This window comes from Typopeltis vanoorti, chromosome 26, assembly GCF_054136105.1.
Source record: "Typopeltis vanoorti isolate ZY-2024b chromosome 26, IOZ_Tvanoo_1.0, whole genome shotgun sequence".
NCBI classification, from domain to species: domain Eukaryota; kingdom Metazoa; phylum Arthropoda; class Arachnida; order Uropygi; family Thelyphonidae; genus Typopeltis; species Typopeltis vanoorti.
This window is the reverse complement of record NC_143574.1, coordinates 20161959-20176347: the sequence shown is the minus strand read 5'-3', so window position 1 is coordinate 20176347 and position 14389 is coordinate 20161959. Positions and strand designations below refer to the sequence as shown.

The window sequence follows — 14389 nt, the reverse complement described above, 5'->3', positions numbered from 1 at the left end:
GTCTTTTTATTGCTGACCTTCATACCATATCTATTACAGCAACTATTCAATTTAGTCAGACAATCTTGCAGACTTGTAGCAGATTTATTTAGAAGTATAACATCATCTGCATAAAGCAAAGAGCTGACATTAACATCTCCAATTTTGATATCATGTTTAATACCACTTTCCTTCATAATATGATCCATATAGATAATGAATAACAGAGGGGATAACGTACATCCTTGTCTCACACCAGATTTAACATTAAACCATCTTCCTGTACTTCTTTCAATTCTAACTGCTGACTTACAACTCAAATAAAGACTAAGTATTGCTTGATATAATGCCCCATTGACACCATATAACTGCAGCGTATTGAATAGCTTCTCTCCTGGCACCTTATATGCCTTTTTCCAAATCGACAAAACTTAAATACAGATCTTTGTTATATTCCCATGCTTTCTCGACTATTTGTCGTAAAGTGAAGATCTGATCCTGACAGCCTCTGTTTGGCCTGAATCCAGCTTGTTCTTCACCAAGCTTGTCTTCCACAATTCTTCTCAACCGTTTCTCAAGTATACTTGCATAGATCTTGCCAGGAACACTCAGTAGGGAAATACCTCTGTAATTTTCACATTCAGTTTTATTTTCCTTTTTATATATGGGTACTATGAGAGCTCTACTCCAATGATTGGAGTAGAGCTCTCATAGTCTCAAAGCCTGGACAGAGGGAATTCGTCCCTCTGTCCAGGCTTTCTGAACTATGCAGTGCAGCCTCTGTAAGACTCTTATACCACCATACTTCAGCATTTCTCGTCGAATATCATCTACTCCAGCTGCCTTTCCACATTTCAAGCCTTTGATGGCTTTTTCTACTTCAAGTATGGATATGTATTCCTGACTGCATGCCTGGTCAGTGTTTTTTACCACTGTGCTGTCATCACTGCTTGTTTCATTTAGCAGTTTTTCAAAGTAATTACTCCATACTTCAATGATATCTTTTTCTCCAGTTTTCATGTCACCTTTATCATCTCTAACTCCTTTTACAGCACTCTTTCCTCCATTCCTAAGCTTCTTTAACAACCTCCAGAATATTTTGCCACCTTCTTGATATTTATTTTCTATATTCTTGCCAAAGTCCTCCAATGACTTTTGTTTAGCTAGACAGTGTTTAGCATTTATGCTTTACACAGTGCATTTATGCTTTACACTGTGTAAAGCATTCTTTACAAGAATGCTTTACACAGCGTTTAGCATTCTTGCATTTATCTCTATATTCTCTAAGAGCACAAGCTGACTTATTTGACAGGAACTATTGATATGCTTTCTTCTTCTCCTTCACTACCTCTCTAACTTCCTGTGTCCACCAGGGAGTTCTGATTTTTTTGTCCTTGCAGACAACCTCACCACATGCCTCTCTGGCAGAATCAATCAATGTTTTCTGCAGTGTTTGCCACAGAATCTCTAAGGTTTGATTCCTGTTCTCAAACTCTTTCATTTTTTCTTCAATAATCTTTGTGTATTTTAGTCTACAGTTCACATCTGAGAGCTGCTCAACTTTTATTCGCTTTAAAACTTTCTTACATGTTATTCTTTTCAATATGAAATTCAATTTTATCCTGCTCAAGACTAAATAGTGATCACTTCCAATTTCAAATCCTCTGTACACTCTGGTGTCCTGCACCAGGGAGAAAACATCACTATCAACAATAACATAGTCAATGAGACTTTTCTTATTCCTAGCCTCTTCTCTCCATGTGAATTTGTGCATATTTTTATGCTGGAACATGGTGTTAATAATAACCAGTCCATGTCCTGAGCAGAAATCCAACAGATATTTGCCATTATTATTAGCTTTGCTCTTTTCTCCAAATTTTCCCAAAATATTTTTGTATGTCTCACAATCATTTCCTACACTGCTATTTAGATCCCCAACAAGGACCAACGTTTCCTTTTTCATTGTGTCAGTTGCTTTTTCTAAAGCATCAAAAAATTCCTCCACTTCTACCTTAGTAGAACCTTCTCTGGGACCATAGGCACAAATAAGTCTCATTGTCCAGTTCCCCATTCTCATATTTGCCCACATTACTCCACTTGAGACTGGCTGCCATTCAAGAAGATTAGCCTCGTATTTTGTGTTGAATACTATGGCCACTCCTTTTTTTCCTGGATTGTCATTGCCTGAATATAACATTTTGTATTTATTGCTTAGAAAGATCTCACCAGTTTTGGTCTTTTTTGTTTCAGTCACCCCTATTATGTCGATCTGGTACTTATCTAATTCCTCAGCTAGCTCCATTTCTTTGTCATTCAGGCTTCTTTCGTTGATAGTACCAATCTTTAACTCTGGTGATGTTGAGTTGGGGTTTGTTTTCAGATTTGTTCCAGTAGCTGACTTATCGCTGTTTGCCCTGGTTCCCTGGCGAAAACAACGAGGGCCTTGTTTAACCGGGCGACGCCCCAGCTGGCATGTAATTTTGTCATGTTGTACCATCATTTTTTATTTTGGTTTAACCAATAAGAATACAATTTGGTCGGCTAAATGCCAAATTTCCAGCCCATCCTCATTCGTTCAGTATCCAAGTAGATACCCAACAGGGTGCACCACGAGAAGGTGAGGATTGGACATTAGGTCAGAAGCCCTGGTCGGTTCTCCGCATTCCTTTAAAGGCTATGTTGGGGTCTCCTCTCAGTTATACAGCTTTGACCCTTACTTCCTTCAATTCCATGTGTAATTCTATCTTCTGACTTACAACTCATATAAAGACTAAATATTGCTTAATATAATGCCCCATTAACACCATGCAGCTGTAGCATTTTAATAGCTTTTATCTTAGCACCTTGTCATATGCCTTTATCAGATCTACAAAACTTAAATACAAATCTTTGTTATATTCCCACGATTTCTGAACTATTTGTTGTAAAGTGAAAATCTGTTCCTGACTGCCTCCATTTGCCATGAATCCAGATTGTTCTTCACCAAGCTTTCCTTCCATAATACTTCTTAATAATTCTTACCAGGAACATTTAGTAGGGAAATACCTGCATTATTCTCACATTCAGTTTTTTTTCCATTTTTATACAGGATGGTTCAAAATTCCAATGTACAAACTTTGAGTGGATGTAAAGAACATCAAAATTAAACATATTCATCCCCAAAGGAAGATACTAACAGGGACTCAAAGATACAGAAATAACACAAGGCAGTAAGTAGTGTAAAAAACTTTATTAGGCTAACTGAACAGTTCAATAAAAGTTGGATACATAATATGGTTTCACATCAGGTGCTCAAAGTTCCGACCATTAGCAGTGATGTATGCCTGACACCGCCACACATTTTCGAAAATACCTAGAGTTTCCCGGATATTAGCAGCGGCGATGGCGATTCTTGCCACGAGGTCCATGTCAGAGGCAACAGGTGTTTTGTACACCATGACTTTAAGGGTCCCCCACAGAAAGAAATCAATACGCAATAAATTAAATGAGCGTGGGAGCCATGCGATGGGTCCACCACGCCCAATCCATCGATTCCCAAAGGACCTGTCCAAATACTGACACATAGAAATGCCAAAATGGACTGGAGCCCATTCGTGTTGGAACCACATCTGCCAACACGCAGTGATTGGAACATTGTTCAGTAAATCCGGCAGAACTTCTTCCAGAAAGGTCTGATACTTCTGGAAGTCCAGTCGGGGTGGGAACAGGTATGGGCCGACTAAACAGTCAGCGACGATACCTGCCCATACATTAATGGCGAAGTGTTGTTGTGCAGAATGTGATCGCACAGCGTGTGGGTTCTCATCGGCCCACACATGAGCATTGTGGTGATTGAAGACCCCTTCGCAGGTAAATGAAGCTTCATCCGTGAACAAAACACAAGTTGGAAAATCTGGATCTGTTGCACTTTTCTGAAGAAACCACTGCACGAATTCCACACGTCAAGGATTATCTTCACCTGATCACGATACTCCTATAGCAGAGGTAATGGCACATGTGCTTGTCTCTGGATTATTGTCCATTGCATGGAACACTTCCTCTTCCATTGCGGGATTTCGTGTCAATCATGAATGATTCATAATCCCAAAAATTATGATGCAAATGCGCAAACATTTGGTGATGCAGTACACATCTGTTTGGGTACCTTTCGTGATACATTCGTACAGCGGCTCATCCGTTACGTCACCTAACCCATAAACGAAGTGCATGTCTCTCATCTTAGTGTTTGTAAAACGACGCATGTTCTTCGTACGACGTCAAAAGCTTGAATGAGGAAGCCCATATTGCTCACCTGGAGCACCACCTATCACTTTCGGGTGGCATTTCCAGTCCTGCTTTCCTGTGTGAATATGGTTGAATTTGATGTTCTCTATCTCCCTTCAAAGTTTGTTTGTGGAATTTTGAACCACCCTTTATATAGGTACTGTGCGAGCTCTACTCAAATCATTTGGAATTCATCCCTCTGTCCATGCCTTCTGAACTATGTAGTGCAATTACTATAAGATTTATACCTCCATACTTAGTATTTCTGGTCAAATATCATCTACTCCTGCTGCCTTTCCACATTTCGGGCTTTTGATGGTTTTTTCTACTTCAAGTATGGATATGTATTCCTGATTGCATGTCTGTTGAGTGTTTTTTACCACTGTGCTCACTGCTTGTTTCATTTAGCAATTTTTCAAAAAAATTGATCCTACATCATGGATATCTTTTTCTCCAGTTTTCATGTCACCTTTATCATCTCTAACGCCCTTTACAGCACTTTTTCCTCCATTTCTGAACTTTTTCAGTTGCCTCCAGAATATCTTGCCACCTTCTTGATATTTATTTTCTATGTTCTTACCAAAGTCTTCCCATGACTTTTGTTTAGCTAGTTTTACACAGTATTTAGCTTTTTTACATTTGTCTCTGTATTCCCTAAGAGCACCAGCTGACTTATTTGCCAGCAACTTTTGATTTGCTTTCTTCTTTTCCTTCACTACCTATTTAACTTCCTGTGTCCACTATGGAGTTCTGATTTTTTTTTATCCTTGAAGACAACCTCACCACATGCCTCTTTGGCTGAATCGATCAATGTTTTCTTCAGGGCTTGCCACTGAATCTCCAAGGTTTGGTTCCTGTTCTCAAACTCTTTCATTTTTTCTTCAATAATGTTTGTGCATTTTAGTGTACAGTTCACATCTGAGATCTGCTCAACTTTTATTCACTTTAAAACTTTCTTACATGTTCATCTTTTCAATATCAATTTTATCCTACTCAAGACTGAATGGTGATCACTTCCAATTTCAAATCCTCTGTACACTCTAGTGTCCTGCACCTGTGAGAAAACATCACATCAACAATAACATTGTCACTGAGACTTTTCTTATTCCTTTTCTTATTCTTATATGACCAGGGACAGATCTGAATGGAGTGTGTGTTCATAGAATCACCAGGAGTCGAAAACGACTGGATGGAACATAACAACAACAAGAATTTTAGTTTATAGTTCACATATGAGAGCTGCTCAACTAGATCAGAATCGTGAAAGCAATGGAATTTTCTGTGGTACTGTATGGATGTGAAAGTTGAACTCTGAGAAAGAGCGAAAGAAGGAAGATAGATGCATTTTAACTATGAGTTTGGAGATGCTTACTAAGAATACCATGGATTGCAAAGCAAACCAATAAATCAGTGATCAACAGAATAAACCCAGATTGCTCCCTTGAAGCTATGATCATCAAGACATATTATATGAGCAAATGACAGTCTGGTGAAGATAATGATGCTTGCTAAAGTTGATGGAAGTAGGAGAAGAGGAAGACCAAGAATTTGATGGGTGGATGGAGTTAAAGAAGCAACTGGAATATGCTTGGAAATTTGGAAAGATATGGCCAGGGACAGATCTTAATGCAGAGTGTGTATGTTCATAGAATCACCACGAGTCAAATGACTCGATGGAACATAACAATTTTAGTCTGCAGTTCACATCTGAGAGTTTCTTAACTTTTATTTGCTTTAAAACTTTCTTAGATGTTCTTCTTTTGAATATAAAATTCAATTTTATCCTGCTCAAGACTAAATAGTGATCACTTCCAATTTCAAATCCTCTGTACGCTCTGGTATCCTGCACCAGGGAGAAAACATCACTATCAGCAATAACATAGTCGATGAGACTTTTCTTATTCCTTGCTTCTCTCCATGTGAATTTATGCACATTTTTATGTTGGAACATGGTGTTAGTAATAACCAGTCCATGTCCTTAGCAGAAATCCAACAGGTATTTGCCATATTATTAGCTTTGCTCCTTTCTTCAAATTTTCCCAAAATATTTTTGGGAAACATACTCTACTCTAATCTACTACAAACCTACTCTACTATTTAGATCCCCAACAATGACCAACTTTTCATTTTTCATTGTGTCAGTTGCTTTCTCTAAAGCCTCAAGAAATTCCTCCACTTCTACTATAGTAGAACCTTCTGTGCGACCATAGACAAAAATAAGTCTTGTTGTCCAGTTCTCTATTCTGATATTGCCTACATCACTCTACTTGATATCGTCTGCCATTCAAGAAAATTAGCCTCAGATTTAGTGTTGAATAATGTATCTACTACTTCTTTCCTTGATTGTCATTGCCTGAAAGATCTCACCAGTTTTTGGCTTTTTTGTTTCAGTAACTATAATATAAAATGATAGTACATATAGCTTTTTTCATTTTCTCTGTATTTTCTAAAAGTGACTATGTTAATATATATAGCATATATAAAATATCACTTCTGAGGACTTTATATTATCTCTGAATATATGGTTCATGTTGCTCCTTTTTGTAATCTTGATATAAAGAGATAAGCAAAGCTTTTATTTTTATGGAGCACCCTTGGATCAGAATGCGTCTTTTAACTGCAATTCTTTTTAAATTTAAAGAAAAAAAAAATGAAATGGTTGTCTGTAGGTATTTACCTTTGCTGTATTTTGGCAATTATGATCTTTGAAACTTGGAGTGGAGATTGTAGATGGTGATTAGCAAATATGATATTAATGATAAGCAGAATAGTAAAAGGGAGCTCCATTAATTTAAAAAATTTAAAATCTGAGATATAAGTTTAAAGTATTAATATGATGGAATGTAGATGAGAATGAGTTCAGTAATGAGTGATGTGATATTAATTGTAAACATGCTATAAAACTTGTAAAAATTAAAAGTGAAAAATATTCAGTGATTAAAATCTAGAACTTAAAAACTGTAATGAATGAGAAAAGATGAATTTAAATGTCATGGAAGTAAAAATATATGATGAGAGATAAAATCAATTTACAGGGTGAAGTAAGGCCATTTCAGGAAACCCATCATCAAAATAAACTGATGACGACTTTCCCAAAAAGGCCTTAACAATGTGATATAATATATGCATAATAACATTTTCCTGTCTATCGAAATGTTTTTAGTGGGGAAAAAAAGGCAAAATAAATAAATAATATTTTTTAAATGATTTTTTATTTTCAGAATTAGACCCGAGCTTCGTGTGTTGCCTGCAGACACTGTTTTAAAATGGAATGCTTAGATATTTTTTTAGAAAAAGGCATTTATATTTTCAAATGTATTTAATTATGATTTTCTGAAATGTACCTTCATTGCGTATGTTGAATGGAATTCGGCCCTCAGCGAATGTAAGATATGTTGGATAATATATTATGTTTAGATATGTTGGATAATATATTATGTTTGAGAAGAAATTACCTTCTGTTTTCTTCCATAATTTATCTTAGTTTAAGCAAACAATATAAAATCTGGATGAAAACAAGAGTATAATTTCTTGGGAAGTTTAATATATTGTTCATTCCAGTGGAAAAAATTTATATATTGTGTTATGTCTCCATTGTAGAAAAAAATTGGGTAATATACGATTTTGCTATAACTTATATGGCTAAAATATGACTTCTGCTATTGGCTTAGTGTCAATATGTTCACAGCTTCCCACATAAGATATCAATAATGAATGTTACTAGCATATTAAATAAATAATCCCTCTTCGTAATAAGTATTAGAGCCATTGTAGCTAAGTCAATAACAATAATGCCCTTCGGTTGGAAACACATAGTTTGAATTCTATCAAGGATGTAAAGAATCTTTATAAGACTTTTCACTTGAAGATAAATTATTTGGTCTCACATTTGGAGGTGAAAGAGTTTTTTCCTGCTATTTGTTTTCAGATCAGTGCAGGTGCACTGATCTGAAAACAAATGCAAGGCCAGAAATACATTTTTTTTTAATATAGTGAAAGGCATCCATAACTATAGAATAACACATTTGCTACAGTAAATAACTTTATTATGTAAATATTTCATCTTATGTATCATAAGACATCATCAGTACAACTAATGAACAATAGGAATTGAGTTCAAAAAAACAATAGTGCACATGCTTAAATTGGAGTCCCTCTACGTATATAGTCGTGTGTTCATAGATTAATAACTTCTATTCTGATATTAAAATTACTTAAATTAAATTAAAATATAGTGGATAAATTATTCAATAGAATTGAGGATAACAATTTCGCAAACTTTTGGAATAGTGAGACAGCCATTCTGATTAAGATTAGGTTTATGAAGAGGCTTCAGCACTTTCTTTATATAAGCATTCATGTTTATATTTATATATGGATCTATGCAGTAGCTTAACATTTTGCCATTGGATCCTGCGATTAGCATTTTCGATTCTATGTTGTGCAAGGCCAGATTTGAGGTTTGATAAAGTGGATGTGGTCTTGATATTCAGAGATGCGTTTATTTATGGATCTTCCTGTTTGGCCATAGTAAGACAAGTTACACGAACATGGTACTTCGTATACACCAGGTAGCATCATTGGTGAGAGTTTCTTTTGGAGTAGGTATCAAGTTGTGAATTTGGTTGATGGGTTTGTAGGTAACAATGAGTTGATATTTTCTCATAATATTTGCCACACATCAGAGATGTCTTTAATGTATGGTATAGGAGTCCTGTGGGCTTCTTCTTGTCTCGGTTGATTTGTAGGAGAGTGGTTAATTATTTTTTAGGTTGTTATTGTATTATATTCATTTAGTATGGCTGTTTTTTTTGATAATTATCAATTCTTGTTTTAGAGATTCTTCCGAAGAAAAAATCTTGTGTGCGCTGGATACTAAAGATTTTATGATCTCATATTTGTGAGAGGAATGGTGAGCTGATGTATTATGGATATAACCACCTAAAAAAGTGGGTTTTTGGTAGACAATTGGAAAATGGATCCATCTTTTTTTTTTTTATGCTGGATGTATACATCAAGAAAGGAAATACCTTTTGATGATTCTTTTTCTAGTGTGAACTTGATATGAGGATGCAGGGTGTTGATTTCTTGTATAAATGAGTGTTCTGGTTCTGTGTAACTCCAAACTGCAAAGACATTATGAACATAGCATAGCCAAATTGTTGGTTTTGGGTCAAGACCAAAAATTCTATCATCTAGGTGTTCAAGGTGATAAGGGTGAGCCCATTGCTGTTCCTTCGTCTTGTTTATATATTTTATCTTTCCATGTGAAGTAATAACCTGATGTGATTGCAAATTTGAATAATTCCACTATGTCCTCATTGGCCACTCAGCTTCTGGTGGCCAATGAGGACATAGTGGAATATAAAAAAAATTCCATATTCTTTTATACAGGAATAAAATATATTAAACTAGCAGATACAGACATGTTAGTATGCTTTGACATTGTGTCTCTCTCTCTCTTCACTAATATCCCTCACAAAGAAACAATAAAATTTTTAACCCAAAAATTTCTATCGGATATAGTGGAATTATTCAAATAAACCCATCAACCAAATTCACAACTTGCCACCTTTTCCAAAAGACAAACTGTCACCAATAATGCTACCTGGCATATATGGAGTATCATGTTCATATAACTTGTCTTGCTATGGACAAACATTAAGATCTATAAATAAATGTATCTCTGAACATCAAGACCACATCCATCTTATCAAACCATAAATCTGGCCTTGCACAACATGGAATTGAAAATGCTAACCACAGGATCGAATGGCAAAATGCTAAGCTACAACATAGATCCATATATAAACATGAACATTTATATAAAGAAAGCGCTGAAGCCTCTTCATAGACCTATTCTTAATCGGAATGACTGTCTCACTATTCTGAAAGTGTGGAAAATTGTTTTTCTCAATTGTATTCAATAATTTGTCTGCTATATTTTAATTTTATTTTAATTTAATTTAATTAATATAAATTTCAGCCCAGTAGTTTTAATCCATGAACACGTGACTGTATACTACTACTATTATTATTATGTGACACCTCCAAGGAGTCCAAAGACTCATCGAGGGAGGGCACCTACTCTACAACTCTCCATCTCCACCACTCACTCCACCAAATACAGCGAATGCATCATCTACACCAATGCCATCTACTGCCCACCACCACTAGCATTTTCACAGACAATTACAAACATCTATGCCTGCACTTGGATTCGAACCAACAGCCTTTCCTTTTGGCTAGGGGGAGTGGATACACTAACCACTTGGCCAACCAGGCTAGCTGGTTGGAATTCATTTTGTTGGCATAGTGCATAGAGGGATTCGAAAAATAATATGTAAAGGGATTCCAATTTAAGCATGTGCACCACTGTTTTTTTTTTTTTTAAATTCAATTCCTATTGTTGTTTGATATAATAAATTTAGTTTAATCCTTTACCCAAGTGTAGGCAAACAAAGTTTATGCCTGAAGTAGTTCAGGACTGAGGCAACTTGTAGTAAAGGTGGACCAAGCTCTCATCACTCCTTGTCTTGTCTCAGTATCTCCCATAATGCAAAGCACATCTCCTTGCGGACATGTATAAAGCTATACATTAAGGGAAGGACCATTACCCAGACCGGTTTCGACCTTTATTGAGGTCTCGTCAGTGGGAGGCAGACCCAGAAGTGGTGATACTAAGGCAGAAGCAATGGAGAGGTCATATTTACTTATATGAGTTGCCAAAAGGTGTACCACCTTATTTTTAATTTACTCTAGATTGTTGTTTGATGATGATGTCTTATGATACATAAGACAAAATATCTACATAATAAAAAAAGTTATTTACCTATAGTTTTAGAAATACATTTGTGAGTTATTATTATTATTACGGGTATCTCCATGGAGTCAGTAGACTCATCGTGGGAGACCCAAACTAGCAAAACAATATCTGTCATATCTCTTCTTGAATTCATTTACAGACGAAGAGCTCACAACTAAGTCAGGCAATGAATTCCACTCATACACCACCCTCCAGGCAAAAAACCTTGTTCTGACACCTTTGTTAACCACACTCTTTTTTAATTTCCAGGGATGACCTTTTGTTCTTCCATCACTATCACACATGGACCATTACCCAGACCGGTTTCGACCTTTATTGAGGTCTCGTCAGTGGGAGGCAGACCCAGAAGTGGTGATACTAAGGCAGAAGCAATGGAAAGGTCATATTTACTTATACGAGTTGCCAAAAGGTGTACCACCTTATTTTTAATTTACTCTAGATTGTTGTTTGATGATGATGTCTTATGATACATAAGACAAAATATCTACATAATAAAAAAAGTTATTTACCTATAGTTTTAGAAATACATTTGTAAGTTATTATTATTATTATTACGGGTATCTCCATGGAGTCAGTAGACTCATCGTGGGAGACCCAAACTAGCAAAACAATATCTGTCATATCTCTTCTTGAATTCATTTACGGATGAAGAGCTCACAACTAAGTCAGGCAATGAATTCCACTCATACACCACCCTCCAGGCAAAAAACCTTGTTCTGACACCTTTCTTAACCACACTCTTGTTTAATTTCCAGGGATGAACTTTTGTTCTTCCATCACTATCACACAGCTGAAACATTTCCCCTGCATCAATCCTGTAAAAACCTTTCAGTAATTTAAATGTTTCTATCATATCCCCTCTTCTTTGCCTATCAACCAATCTCTGCAATCCACAATCTATCAATGTAGGGAGCATTTTTTACATCACTCACCAACTTGGTCACTCTTCTCTGAACCCTCTCCACAGCCTCCTCATCTCCAAGGAATCCAGGTGACCAGACCTGAGCACAGTAATCCAAATGTGGAAGTATCAACGCTTTATAAAGGGGAATAATAACCTCTTTATCTCTGGATGTCAGTGTGTTCCTCAACAACCAAGTAATCCTATGTGCAATCTTGGACACCTTAGCAATGTGTCCTCTGAACTTCCTCTCCCTATCTATCAACACCCCTAAGTCCATAACCTCATCAATCTCTTGGAGTACCTTTCCATCAATGTAGTACACAGATGGTAATCTTTTAATCCCAAAATGCATGACTTTACACTTTTCCACATTGAACTAACATCCATTATCTTTTGCCCATTTTACCAACTTATTTAAATCATCCTGCAAACTTTCAACATCAGCTTGATTTTTTATTGTGCTACCCAATGCATCATCAGCAAACAACTGAACATCTCCCTTTAATTCATTTCCTATATCATTTATATACAAATTAAACAACAATGGCCCAAGAACAGAGCCCCGAGGCACACCACTGGTCACCTGCCTCATTCTGGACTCTGCTCCTCCATACACCACCTTATGGTATCTCTCCCTGAGCCATTCTCCTATCCATATCATCAATTTAGTATCCATTCCCATCTGCTCCAATTTGCGTAACAGTGTTCTATGGGGTATCCTGTCAATAGCCTTAGCAAAATCCAGAAGTGCCACTGTGTAGCCAGTTCCTTTGTCCAACTCAGATATTCTGTTATGAAAAGTTAATAGATTGCTAAGGCAGGATCTATCTTTAACAATACCATGTTGGCTTCTATAGAGTATCATATCCTGATCCACCCATTCTTGAATTTTGTCTTTAACCAACTTTTCCAATACTTTTGCCACTACTCCTGAGATGGTGATTGGTCTGTAATTAACTACTGCAGTTTTAGAGCCACCCTTATGCAAAGGAACCACTTTGCCTAACTTCCGCTCCCTAGGGACCATACCAGAGTTCAAACTTAAATTAAATATCCAAGTAAAAGGGGTTGACAATTCATTTGCACATTCACGCAACACCCGAGCTGATATTCCATCTTAGCCTACAGCAGTGTTTGCATTTAAATTTTGTAATATATTAAATACCTCTGATTTTTTATCTTCAATTCTCACATTAGTTATTGCTACAGGTATAGAGATATCCTCACTTGGGTGATAGACTTGAAAAGTGATCACTCAGTAACTCGACTATTACATCTGATTTTGTCACCTCAATACCATCAGCACCCACTAAAGTTATCCTTCCGAAGCCATTCTTCCTCTTACTTGCTACATAGCTGAAGAACTCTTTGGGATTACCCTTGATCTCTTTGGCTAAGGTCTTCTCATAATCTGATTTAGATTTTCTTACTATGCTGGTAACCTTCCTAGCTTGAGCCTTGTACTGCTCATGGGTGTACTGATCGCCTTTCTCCTTGTAAATTCTCCATAACATTTTCTTTTTTTGCAGATCAAGCTTGATACTACTGCTCATCCATCTAACACCTGCCTTGTGTGACCTCCTGACCATGGGGACACAATCTGATATTGCTTTCCTCAGATACCCACTGATTTTATCCCATGCACTGCTAACATCTTTCCCCTACAATATGTTCTGCCATGGGATGGCTGCAAGCTCACTCTGGAGCTTGCAGCCATCCCATGGCAGAACATATTGCAGGGGAAAATAATTGCCTAACCTGTAGTTCTGGATATACCCCTTTTAACAGAAAAATCCACAGATTTTGCAACCTCCCAAGTCAATACCACATGATCGCTTTCACCAATTGGAGATAACGAGGACACCTTTCTTATGCATATAACCTCTGAACCAATAACCAGGTCCAACACTCTCACACCACGTGTAGGTAGATTAATGTATGGAGAGGTCATAATGTAGATTGGTGGAATAGCCACATGCGGTAGATAGGTGTAGAGTAGTAGATTAGTTTAAGTGGAATAGTTGAGTGATTTCCTATGATTGCTATGGAGATGCCACAATAATTTACAGAGGCTGTATGCATCCTAGAAAATGTACCCTTATCATGGGATGCAGGCATCCAGTAGTAAAGTCAGTGCTCTCATTATGCAATTAACCAAATGTGAGAATATTTCATATGCAAACTGTTAGGTATACTTGCCCAAAGTAAAGCATACATAATATGGATAAAAACAAGAATATAATTTTCTGTCAAATAAAATGTAAATTTAGTTCAAATTGATAAACTGCATCCCAGCCTCTGTGGAGAGACCATCTTCAGAAGCATATTTGTTATTAATCATAAAGTAAGAGCACAATGTCTGAATTATTACTATCATTATTATCCTCAGAGATCACCACAAAATCAAGGACTCATTG

The 14389-nt window shown here is 36.6% G+C and overlaps 1 protein-coding gene across 5 annotated transcripts in view; it reads left to right on the top strand.

The window, feature by feature from the left end:
- LOC150092386 (E3 ubiquitin-protein ligase LRSAM1-like) overlaps window positions 1-14389 on the top strand; it is a 414983-nt gene that overhangs the window by 4904 nt on the left and 395690 nt on the right. The window contains exon 1 of one of the 5 annotated variants that reach the window (XM_090415007.1): window positions 3156-3188. The exons of 3 other annotated variants lie outside the window; for them this stretch is intronic. The gene's annotated coding sequence lies outside the window, so the exon portion shown is untranslated. Of the gene's footprint in view, window positions 1-3155; window positions 3189-11462; window positions 11478-14389 lie in introns of those variants that run through there. One more of the 5 variants, XM_090415006.1, reaches the window with a different exon arrangement.